Genomic DNA, 11976 nt, shown 5'->3' on the forward strand with positions numbered 1-11976 from the left:
CACTGAGCCATCTCACCAGCCCCCCTGGACTTTCTTTGGTAGGGTTCTTATTACTGTTACTATTTCATTACAATTATTAGTTTATACAGATTTTTATATCTTCTTGGAGTTTTAGTAATTTATGTGTCTAGGAATTTCTCCATTACTACTTCTAGGTTCTCTAGTTTCTTGGAATACAAGTTTTAAAAAGTTTCTCATCCTTAGGATTTCAGCAATGTTTATTGTGAATTCACTTATTTCATTTTTAAATGCACTCATAAGGGCTTTTCTTTATTTCTTTTAGTAAGTTTTTTTTTTTTCTGTTGTTTTTGTTTTTGTTTTTTGCAGAACCGGGGATTGAACTCAGGCCCTTGCACTTGCCAGGGAAGCGCTTATTCCACTGAGCCATCTCCCCAGCCCCTTCTTTTAGTAAGTTTTATCAGCCAGGTTTATCCTAAAAAGTCTCTTGAGTAATTGACTATATATAGTTTTACTTTTTCTAGTTTTTGTTTTTATTGGTTTATATTTGCAGTACATAATGATTACATTCTTCATGGGGATTGGTGCATGCGCATAATAATTCTTATTTCTTTCTTCATTCATTTCCTTCCCCTCTGTCCTCCACCCACTTTTTCTGGTCCCCTTTCCATTTACAAAAGATTGATCCCTCTGTTTCCCTTTACCTGTCAGCTTGGCTACATAGTGAGTTCAAGGCCAGCCTGGACTACAGAGTAAGACCCTGTCTGTTATTTATTTATTGGATACAGGGTCTCACTACACAGTTCAGACTCATAGTGATCCTCCTATCTCAGTGTCCTCAGCACTGGGATTACAGGCGTGTCCCACCATGCCCACTTTTGGGATCCACCCAGCATGCAGTACTGGGGATCAACTTGGTTCTTCTGCGCTTGTGAGGCAGGCATTTAGACTGCTGAGCTGTCTCCCCAACTCAAGAGACCCTGTCTCAAGAAATGAAACAGAAAAACCTTGGAAACAACTTTGTCTTAAAGAGTTTTGCCCATTTTAACTTCCAATATTTTAAGTGTTTTCTATTTTAGTTTTTAGATCTGTAGTGCATTTTGATTTTAGTTTAGTATGTGGTGAGAGAGATGAGTGTACCTCCAATCTTTTGCCAGTTTCCCCAGTCTTATTTGCCAAAGAAACCATTTTCCTTCCAGAATAATTTTAGTCCCTTTGCCAAAGGTCAAATAGCTGAATGTGCATGGGGTTATTTCTGCATCCTCTATTTTGTTTGATTGAGCCACGTGTCTTTTTTTGTTCTAGTAATTTGCCCTTTTTTAAAAAAAATCACTATTAATATAACTTGAAGCCAGGTGTTGTGATATATCACTTTTGCTCTCATTGTCCAGGATTGCTTTTGCTACTCTGGGTCTCCTCTGGTTCCACAAGAGCTTTAGGGTTTTTTCCTCTAGTTTTGTGAGAAATGAAATTTCTATTTTCATTAGAACTTTTAAATCTATATATTCATTTTAATGGTATGGCTGTATTGACCATATTTGTTCTGTCTATCCAAGAAGAGGGATTTTATGATGCCTTATTTAATTGCCTTTTTCACAATACTATAATTTTTATTCTAGGGGTCTTCCACTTCCTTGGTTAGGTTAACTCCCCAATATTTACTTTTTCTTAATGCTGTTATGAATGGTTATGTCCTAATCTATTAATGAGTTCATTGTTGGTGTACAGGAACATGAACGCATTTAGTGTGCTGATTTTGTTTCCTGCTTCACTTTGAATTTTGTTATTAATTATGAATTTTTTTGGAGGGAATTTTTTGGATATTCAATATAATCTTGTTATTTGCAAATAATGATAATTTTACTTCTTCCTTTCCTATAATTGACCCATTTGTTTAATTGACCCATTTGTTTAATTGACCCATTTATTCTTTCATGATTGAAAAAAAAATTAAGAACAAGGGGCTGGTGAGGTAGCTCAGCCATCTAAAGCACCTGGGATCTTGCTTCCATCCCCGGCACCACATGCTGCACCAGCCCCACCCTCAGGGCAGGCTGAGCCAGCCCCCGCCAAAAAAAAAAAATTAGAAACAAGATGAGAAGTTCTCCATCACCCTTTCTGTTCAATACTGTTCTCTAAACATTAGCCAAAGCAATCATGAAGGAATAAATAAACAAATGGGTCAATTATAGGAAAAGAAAAAGTAAAATTATCATTATTTGTAGATGACAAGATTGTCTACATAGAATATCCAAAAAATTCTGTCCAAAAAGACTCTTATAATTAATAACAGAATTGCTCTGTTGGTCATTTCTTTTGTTGCACAAAAGCTTTTTAATAAGATGAGATCCCAGTTGTTGGTTTTTGAATTATTTACTTTATAGCTTGAGTTTTGTTCATGAACTCTCTACCTATGACTGTGTCTTCAAGATTTCCACCTACTTTCTCTTCAGTAGATTTAGTGTTTCTGTTTTAATATTTAGATGTTTGATTCATGTTGACTTTAGAGCATGATGATGATAGACATAGGTCTAGTTTTAATCTTTGGCATGTGGAAAGACAGTTTTTCTAGTACCACTTATTAAAGAAACTATGTTTCTTCCATCAGGCTATTGCCTCAGGCTGGGGAAGGTACACACATCTATAATCCCAGCAGTACTAAGACCCATAATCTCAGCCTTGGATCACCCATAATCCCAGTGGATCATGAGTTAATCACAAACTCTAGACGCCCCCACCCCATGACTGCATGAGGTTTTTGGGGGACAACTAGACACAGATCATAACAGGAGGCTAAGTACATAAAGGGTTTGAGCTTGTTGGGGATCATAGTCCCAAAGATGGGGACAGAATGAGGTCAGAGCTGCAGGACAATCAGCACAGGTGTGCATATAAAGCTGGGTCCTGGTGTTAGACTGCAGGTCCAGTCCTAAATTTCTTTATGATCATCAGTTCTATTTGCTAAGGGAAACATGGATTCCTGTTGTTCATAGAGGGCACCATGTTTATTGGGAAGATCTTCTTGGGTCAAGTGTATTTTCACCTAATTTAATTGTCTGTAATACTGCAGCGATCCAAGAACTACAAGGATAAATAACTGACCAATATCAGTGCTTGCTCCCTTCATCTTTCCAGAGTGGTATAAGTTATTACCCATGATGAATCCAGTGTCAGGTCAGTGGAGGCATGAGGTAACATTCAGGGACAGACTGTGGGAAAGATCAGATTTTATTCATCTGCCTACAAGGAGCTGACCTTAGAGTGATGTCAGCAGCTATCTGGAGGGGAAATTAAATATATATATAGCATTTTTGGATCGGGGTTAGAATGTCAGAGTCCATATGAAGTGTTTGAAGTCAAAGCTTGAAGTTATTTGAAGTCAAAGTTGAAGTGTTTGAAATCAAAATCACTGTAGGCCTGTAGATAAAAATTTGGTACCAGGGAGATTTTAGGACTGGTTCTGAATGACTTTATTGCCATTCTTGTTTACCAAGGCAACCTATTGTTTCCCAGTGTTTAGAGGGGAAGTCATGGGGTCTTTCAGATTTCTCTCAGGTCACTCTTAGAGTGGGCCTGAAATTCCCATCTTTTGTTGTTTTATGTAGAGGGGGTGGACTGTCTCAGGGCTGCTTCAGGCATAACTAATTGGGCAGCCAGGCTACCTAATTGGAAGAGAAATCTTGAAGTATGGAGCTATATCAAAGAGAAGTCAGAGCCAGTGTTTGTCTTTTGGTAATTGCTTGTACACTATCCTATAAAAAAAACTGAGAGATTAGTCTGGGAAGACATGGAAATCCAGACCTGGAGAGGGACTGGGGTGGTGATGTAGGTTGTTGTGGACATGGAAATGCAGAGCCAGCCATCTTTGGCTAGGGTAGGATGGAGTGGTTCATCAAGGAATGAGTTAACACTGAGGTTTTGTCATGACTGAATGAAGCTTCAGAAGAGCAGCCTTGCAGGCTGTTGAACAAAAGAAAAGTGTTAATTGGGCCAAAGGTGTAGGTAAGCCATTCAGGAGTTTTCTGAGATTTTGGTCAGTCTAATAGATGTGTGGGAGATTACTTGTGACTTCCATACAGAGGAGAGATCTGGCAAACTGTCAGAAGCACACACATAGCTTTGCTATGGAATAGTGAATCCATGATGTGCATAGGGGTGTGTGTGTGTGTGTGTGTGTGTGTGTATCTTGCAGACCACAGGCATTGCTATGGGTAACTGTGAGGTCCTTTTTGCTTTTTCTAAAGAAATCTGGAGTTTAAAACTTCAATTAAACTGAGTTTATTAGCCAAGTTATCCTCATAAGGGTGAGTGTAGATTTAAATTTAGTAAGATGGATCAGAAGTAGACTATTAGTGATACAGAGAAAAGAAATGCTCAGCTTGAAAGATACATGGGACGAGTTCATGTTCTCTAAAACTGAAAAATGAATTCTCAGTCTTCTAGCCATAAAAAGATTTGTGGTGAACATAATGAGTATAAATGTATCTACTGGTAGACTGCTGGAATATTAAGTATTGTATACTTCACTAAAATAAAAATTGGTAAAGACATTTAAAAAATAAAATAAAATAAAACTGAAGAATGAATTTTAGAAGTCACAGAGGTTAAAAGCAGAATATATTTATTAAGGGAAAGAAAGTTTCTATCCAAGACAGGGACAGAAGGGAACCTGAGTCAGTTACCATGGATCTTGTCTTTTCTAGGGATTTTTTAGCACAAAACTAGATGAGGCAGGTCCTAGGTGGAAAACATGGGAACTCACTAGGTGGGCATCAGGTGGGACAAAACTATGGTTAGCCAATAAGATTAGAGGTACAGTTGCTCACGTAAAATTGATTAAATTTTGATCAAATGGGAGCCATTCATGTAGCAAGCAGGCATGAACACGGAAGGGGCTTTTCCTGTAGTGTTGTGTTAGTGACTCCTTCTGGCTTTCTGAAGGTGATAGAGAACTATTTAGAATATCAGTCTCTAATTATCCTTAGGGAGGTATGCATTTGTTTGATCTTTTGTTTTTGTATCTTCCCCTCCCCACACACACTTGATCTTTAGTCTTGAGGTGTGGCCTATAGCGGGAGCATCTGCCTCTCCCACAGTTGAAAGATACCTTGTCTTCCATATTGGTTCCTTCTGAGGGCGTAGCCCTGTCTGACTGCCTATACTATCTCTAACTCAGCTGCCTACAACATCAATTCTTTCTACCTTACCAGAGGCCTGAGGTTGAATGGGAGTATATAAATTCCACTGGATCCTTAGACACTTCTTGGGTAATTTGAGTAATATAAGCTGGGCCATTATCTGACTGAATAAAAGTGGAGACACCAACCATTCTTTGGGCTTTTAAAAAAATCTAATTCTCCCAGAATGGAGGTGTCAAAGATCCCATTCTTTGGCTACTTAGCCTTGCAAAGAGATTCTAGCCACTTAGGCTTCAGATCATTTGGAGGTAGGCTAAGGGGGAAGAAGAAGGAATAGAAGAATTTCCCATCAGGAGCAGAGAAACGTAACTATTAAGAGCAGCACCAGGGTCTGTACTGAACATTTTCTGTTGTGCCCAGGACCTTAGGAACATGGGTAAATGAGCAAGTTGGTCATCACTATACTTGATCAGTCACCAAGGGAGCCAGTCTCCTTGGAAAGTGTCCATTCATGACTAGTACTAGGTTTACAGGCACGGGTGAGGAGCGAGGCTTGCTCTGTCTCAAGGGGTGAGATAAGAGAGTGGAACTAGGGAATAGCTAACAGCAGAGAAAGAAAGTCTGACACAGAGGGTTAGACATTCAGAGCTAAAAGCAGCTGATTCAGAACACAGCAGCTGCAGCCGCAAGTCCTAAAGGTGCAAAGAAGCTTAAACATTCAGAGCTAAAGCAGTGGTGAGCTATGGGGTCAGATCTTAAAAGTGCAGAGAGTGTTAGAAACCCAAAAAGGGGGCAAGCTTACCTGATATGAAGGGGTTGGTGTGGTGGAAAGCTGCCTGGAATACTGGAGCAGGATTTGGAATGAGTGTCACCAAGTGGCCTGGGGGAAAAGGTTTGAGATAGGCTTTAGTATATTCTTTCAAGAGGAACGCCCAGATCTTTTAAGAAATTTGGAAGTATAGCATGGCTGGACAATGTTTATGCCAATACAGTGTACAAGACAAAACTCTTCCTGTCATTGGGGTGGCTAATGCCATGCTACCCCACAGTACTGATTTGTTGGAACACACAGCTACCAGGATCCTAAACTGGATAGCAATAATGAATTAAAGACACTGAGTTTAAAAGAAAAGAAGATGGTTTATTTGGGAAAGGATGGGACTAAAAATAGCTGCTCTGGAACAATAGGGAGCATCAGAAAGTGAATACCAATGGATTTTTTGTTGTTGTTGATTCCTGGCACCATATGCCACACTGGCCCCACCCCCGGCATGCTGAGCCTGTGACTGAGTCTGGGCGTGGTGGTACATGCCTATAATCCCAGTGCTGAGGAAGCAGAAAAAACAGGAGGATCACCTATGAGTCCAATCTGTTTTTTTTTGTTTTATTTTGTTTTGAGGATTCAAACTCAGAATCTTTATGCTTGCCAGGAAGGCACTGTGCCACTGAGCTATATCCCTGGCCCTACGAGTCCGATCTGTGTAGTAAGACCCTGTATACTGTACTAAATACGTTAAAAAATAAAAGTAAAAAATAAAAAAGCAAAATACTGCCTCTCAGGATCTCTTTTAGTACTAGAAGTATTCCTCACACTGATTTCTACACAACATTTTTTAAAAATGTATTTAGTACAGGCTATACAGGGTCTTACTACACAGATCAGACTTAGTGGTCCTGTTTTTCAACCTCCCAAGCACTAGGATTACACGGGTGTGCTACCACCCCTAGTCTCAATCACCATCTCAGTAGGCCTTGGGGGTGGGGCCAACATAGCAGGCCGGGATTGAACTCTCAGCCCCTGTGTCTGCCTAAGCAGGTGCTTTTAATCTGCTGAGCTGTCTGGCCAGCCCTCTACATAACATTTCTGAAAAGCTCAATGGTTTAAGCTTTTAGTAAAACATTTCCCAGCTAATACTATACTACTATATGTGCCCTATTACTGGGACTGGGTCTGAAAGGCACCCAAAGCAGGATGCAAAAAAGGCATACATGAGGTCTAAGAGTAAGCCATGTAATTCCACTGGGTACTTGAGTTAAAATAGTTTACAGGCTAGAAACTATAGAATGAAGTGGTGTTACAGCTTTATGCATAGTTTCCAAGTTTTCACCTAGTCAGTATTCCTCACTTGGTTTTAGTACTGGAAGGATGAGGGTATTGCGTAGGGACTGGCGTTATTTTATTTTTAAAATATTTTTATTACAGGGTTTCACTACACAGATCAGACTCTGTATGATGTGGTAGACACTCACAGTGGTCCTCCTGCCTCAGCTTTCCCAGTGCTGGGATTACAGACTTGCGCCACCACACTGGGTTCCAGGAAGTGTCCAGGTTCTCCATAGTGGTAGCAGCCACATGGTCTCTTATTTTCCACCTTTAATATGTGGAGTCTTCGGGATGTTCTCAGGAGGTAGGTTTTGTTTTCTTATGCCAAGGGAATAAACTGGGCCTGTTTCTAGGCCTCCAGTCATTTTCTCTAGGTCTCAGCATATGCTGCTAGTTTGTCTCTGTTGCTAGAGACTGCAAAGATCAAGTTTAAAAGCTCATTAATATGGACCTGAGGACTTATTAAGGTGTATACCTATATATCCCCTCAAAGTCTCATGTACTCATAGGTGGGGCTTCTTGGAAGTGGCTGGATCTAGGGTATATAAGTATGGATTAAGGGTATGTGCATACGGATTAAGGGTTTGGTAACTGAATTAATCTACTTATTAGTTTAGTATAGTTCTTGGTGTGAATAATGGGAATGCCTACCTTTTGTGTGGGTGACACCACCCATCAGGCCTCTAGCCTGGACAACTTAAAAGGCAAGGACATTTGCTACTTCCTGTGAGACCTGCCAGGGACTGTTTTTCCTCTGCCATGCTGTCCTGCTTTGGAGCTAGCTGTTCATGGACTGAAACCTCTACAAATCGTGAACTAAAATAAACCCTTCTTCCTTTAATTTTGGGTGTTGGGTATTTTGTCTCAGCAATGGGACAGTATCTAAGGCAGAAATGCATACTATACTTCTGAAGTTTTTTGTGAGTATCTGGGCAAACTTAGTAATAAAATGCATTCCTAATAAAATTTGTTTTTCCTGTGAGTTGTGCTCAATATTAGTATATTTATAGAGGATTTCAGTTAAGCCTCTGCAAAGCAAAACAAGATTTTCTTTCCTGTCCTGAGTAATTTCTCTAGTCTTTTCATAATTTACTAGCTTACTCAGTTCAATTAAATGAGTAATCATTTCAGCTTCTACAAGTTGTGGTTTTATTTTAGTTGGCACATGGGTATAACATTGCACAAGATCCATGTAGTCCTGGTCTCAATTTGGGCCATAAAAACCTAGACATATGGGATTTCTGTCCAGTTTTCCTCTTTCTTAGAAAATAGATCAAGGTGGAGTAGCACATTAAAATTTAAGGTCCCATTCAGTGACTATGTCTCCCCACTTTCTATCTTACATTGGCTCCATACTAAATTGCAAAGAAAAATAATCTTTTTAAAAAAAAAATCCTCTTCTAAAATAATCCCTGTTTTACAAAAATACAGCCTAAAGGTGATGTTTCAGGAATAGATACTGAGTGACCCATTCTTATATAAGGTGCACTGCATGCCTTCAAGATTTCCTTTGTATACTTATGGAAGGAGATAAAGAAAAAAAGATGGGCTGTAAAGGTCAGGCCACACGAGCTGTCTCCATCGTCTTTGAGCTATGTCACAATGGAGGGTACCCCCAAAATGGCAGTACACTACATATGTACCCTATTTCTGTGTCAGAACTGTCTGGGAGACAGCTCTGTCATGTTATCCTAGAGTCAGAATTGCCCAAAGGAGCAGCTCTACTGTTTTCTGTCATGTCCAGAGCAAGCATCCGTATTCCTGGAACACAGCTATTCCAAACATTGACCTTCTTTTTGGTTCATAAACTTTACCAAGCCTCATGCTATCACCTGATTGGCCACTTGAATCTGTGTGGCTTAGGACGTTTTCCCAACTGCCCAAGAGGGGAGCTGTGGCTTCCAGCACACTGAACTTATTATGCCCCACCTTTTTTTTTTTTTTGTGAGAGGGAAGAAAAGCAGTTTAAAGTATCTCTCTTAGACCAAACTGTTTAGGTCCCCACAGATGTATATGGTTTTTGGAATAACTTCCTCCAGAGTGTCTTGGAGACCAGTTCTTTCCACTGTGTCAGAGAGTTGGCTTCCAATTTGATCACATGGGAACGTTTCTTCAAGACACTGGATGGGAGCTCATCCTTATTTTGTGTCTTCCTGGACAAGCAAAATTTTTCAGAATCTCCTCTAAACCAGGGACAGGGTATGGTGCTAGCCTAAAGGAATACTTAGGCCACTGCACATTTTGGACAGTACCTCTTGGTCTCTTTCCCCAATTCCAGTTAGAGGGAACACATGCTTGTGGTCTTTAGTGTTTTTATATATAAGCACCCATTTTCTAGAGAATTAGGAATCTCTTAACTGCTGGAAAAGAGGACTGTGTCTGCAAAAGAAAGGAAAAAAGATGCGTCAGAAGCAAAGGGATAAGAGAAAACTGCTTCAGAGGAAAAACAAAAACAAAAACAAACCCTACACTGAAGAGGGCTATGGGACTGAGAGAAAATGGACAATAAAATTAAGACTTTCAGCTAAATTTGCTAAACCAAGTTACCACTCTCAGCTCAGAAATGGTGATTTCTTTATTCAGTTTTAAATTTGAGTGTTAGGTATCTAGAAAGAAGTTCCTTTGCACTGAAGTTTTTAGTTTTGATGAAGTATAGTTTATCTAATTTTTCCTTTATTGCTTGTATTTTTGATATCATAACTAAAAATTCTTTCCTGATGCAAGGACACAAAGATTTCTGTTTTCCTCCAAGAGTTGTGTAATTTTATCTCTTGTAATTAGCTCTATGATCTCCCTCCCTCCCTCCCTCCCTCCCTCCCTCCCTTCCTCCTTTCCTTCCATTTCCTCTGGTAATGGAGATTGAGTTGAACTCTGCAGTGAGTTATATCCTCAGCCTTTGTCTGTGTTGTCATTGTTTTTTCTTGAAACAGGGTCTTACTATGTTGCCTATGCTGATTTTATTTTTTACTTAATTTTATTTTTTTGTTACCAGGGATCAGACTTGGAACTTTTTGCTTTCCAGGTAGGTGCTTACACCACTGAGCTATATCTTTGGCCTGCCTGTGCAGATTTTGAACTTGAAGTCCTGCCTCAGCCTTCTAGAATGATATATGCTTGGCTTTTGTGTTGTTGTTTTCTGAGACAAGGGCTCACTGTGTAATTCTGACTGGCCTCAAAACTGTGATACTTCCTGAGTGCTTGGATTATAGGCATGTGTTACGGTGCCCTGCTTTTTTTTTTTTTTTTTCCTTGAGATAGGACCTCATAATTGATACTGGTTTTGAACTTGAGATATTCTTGCCTCAGCCTCTCAGTGTTAGAATAATAGGCATGAGCTAGCACATTGGACCTCTCTGTTTTGAGTTAAGTTTTTGGTAGTTGTGTAACAATGGAGTCCAAAATTTTTTGTATGACTCTCTAGTTGTCAGAATTATCTGTGGAAAGGACTAGATGCCTTTGCCAAAAAAAAAAAAAAAAAGAAAAAAAAGAAAAAAAAGACCAGGCCTGGTCTGGTTGCACACACCTGTAACCCCTATACTTGGGACTCTATGCCTGGAGGATCAAAAAAAAAGAAAAAAAAGACCAGGCCTGGTCTGGTTGCACACACCTGTAACCCCTATACTTGGGACTCTATGCCTGGAGGATCACAAGTTTGATGCCAACCTGAGCTCTACATAGCTAATTCACCTGTGCCCTGGATTATATAGCAGGACTGTCTCCAGACAAACAAATCCTGACCATATCAGCTTTGGATACAGCTCAGTAATAACAGTGCTTTCCTGTTATGTACAAAGTTCTGGGTTTCATTTCTTTGCATTGTCCTGTCTTAAAAAAAGATTGATCATAAATGTAATCAATTATGTCTGGACTCTCAGTTGACTGTTAATCTATGCTTCTATCTTTATGCACACTGCCTTAATTATTTTAACTTTGTTGTAAGGCTTTCACATCATGATGTTTTGGTTCTCCATCATCTCAGGGTTATTTTGTTTAATATTTGGTTCCTATATTTTCATATGAATTATTAGGGACATGTTATCAGTTTCTACCCTCCCCTCTCAAAAAAAAGCTTGCTAACATTTTTGAAGAGTTGTATTGAATCTATAGACTACTTTGAGGGAATATTGTCATATTTACAGTTACACCTCTTCCATTTTGTAAACATAGGATATCTCTCCATTTGTTTAGTCTTCTTCAGTTTCTTTTAAAACTTTGTTACAGTTTTCAGAATGTCAGTATTTTTAGAAGCTATCCAGGAATTCAAATGTGCAGGTAGGGTTGACAATCCTATCTGTAGCAACCATGTATTCTTTGAGAAAGGATATAACCTGTATTCTTTGTAGAAACCTGTATTCTTTGTAGAAACCTGTATTCTTTGTAGAAACCTGTATTCTTTGAGAAAGGATATAAGATAGCCAGAAGAGAGCCTTCCATTGCCCATTAATGAATATCCAGGACAGAGACTTGGTGCCTTCCTCAACTTTAGTAACCTCCCAGGCCAGTGTACACTTAATGCCCTTATAAGACACTGGAAGAACCATCAACATTTGTGTTTCCTTTCACAAGGCCCATTCATTTATAAGACTTTGAAAACAGAAGCCTGTTAAACCAAAGGATTACCTACCCATTAGCTATAATTTAGAGTTTGAGCCATATCTTCATAATTTATGGTAAACCATTTTCTATGGATAGAAGTTTATGTGGAGTGTAAAAAGGTTTGCCTACCATGTCCTGCCAAGAATGTATTGTAAACAAGATTATAGGCATAATTGGATA

General features: G+C 39.3%; 1 protein-coding gene across 4 annotated transcripts in view; it reads left to right on the plus strand.

Annotated features, from left to right (window-relative positions):
- Positions 1 to 11976, plus strand: part of LOC101590605 (zinc finger protein OZF-like) — a 47177-nt gene that overhangs the window by 782 nt on the left and 34419 nt on the right. The window contains exon 1 of one of the 4 annotated variants that reach the window (XM_023719807.1): positions 366 to 408. The exons of the other annotated variants lie outside the window; for them this stretch is intronic. The gene's annotated coding sequence lies outside the window, so the exon portion shown is untranslated. Of the gene's footprint in view, positions 1 to 365; positions 409 to 11976 lie in introns of those variants that run through there. 4 annotated transcript variants of the gene reach the window in all.

The sequence above is a fragment of the Octodon degus genome, unplaced genomic scaffold (genome assembly GCF_000260255.1).
Source record: "Octodon degus isolate 3935 unplaced genomic scaffold, OctDeg1.0 scaffold00071, whole genome shotgun sequence".
NCBI lineage: Eukaryota > Metazoa > Chordata > Mammalia > Rodentia > Octodontidae > Octodon > Octodon degus.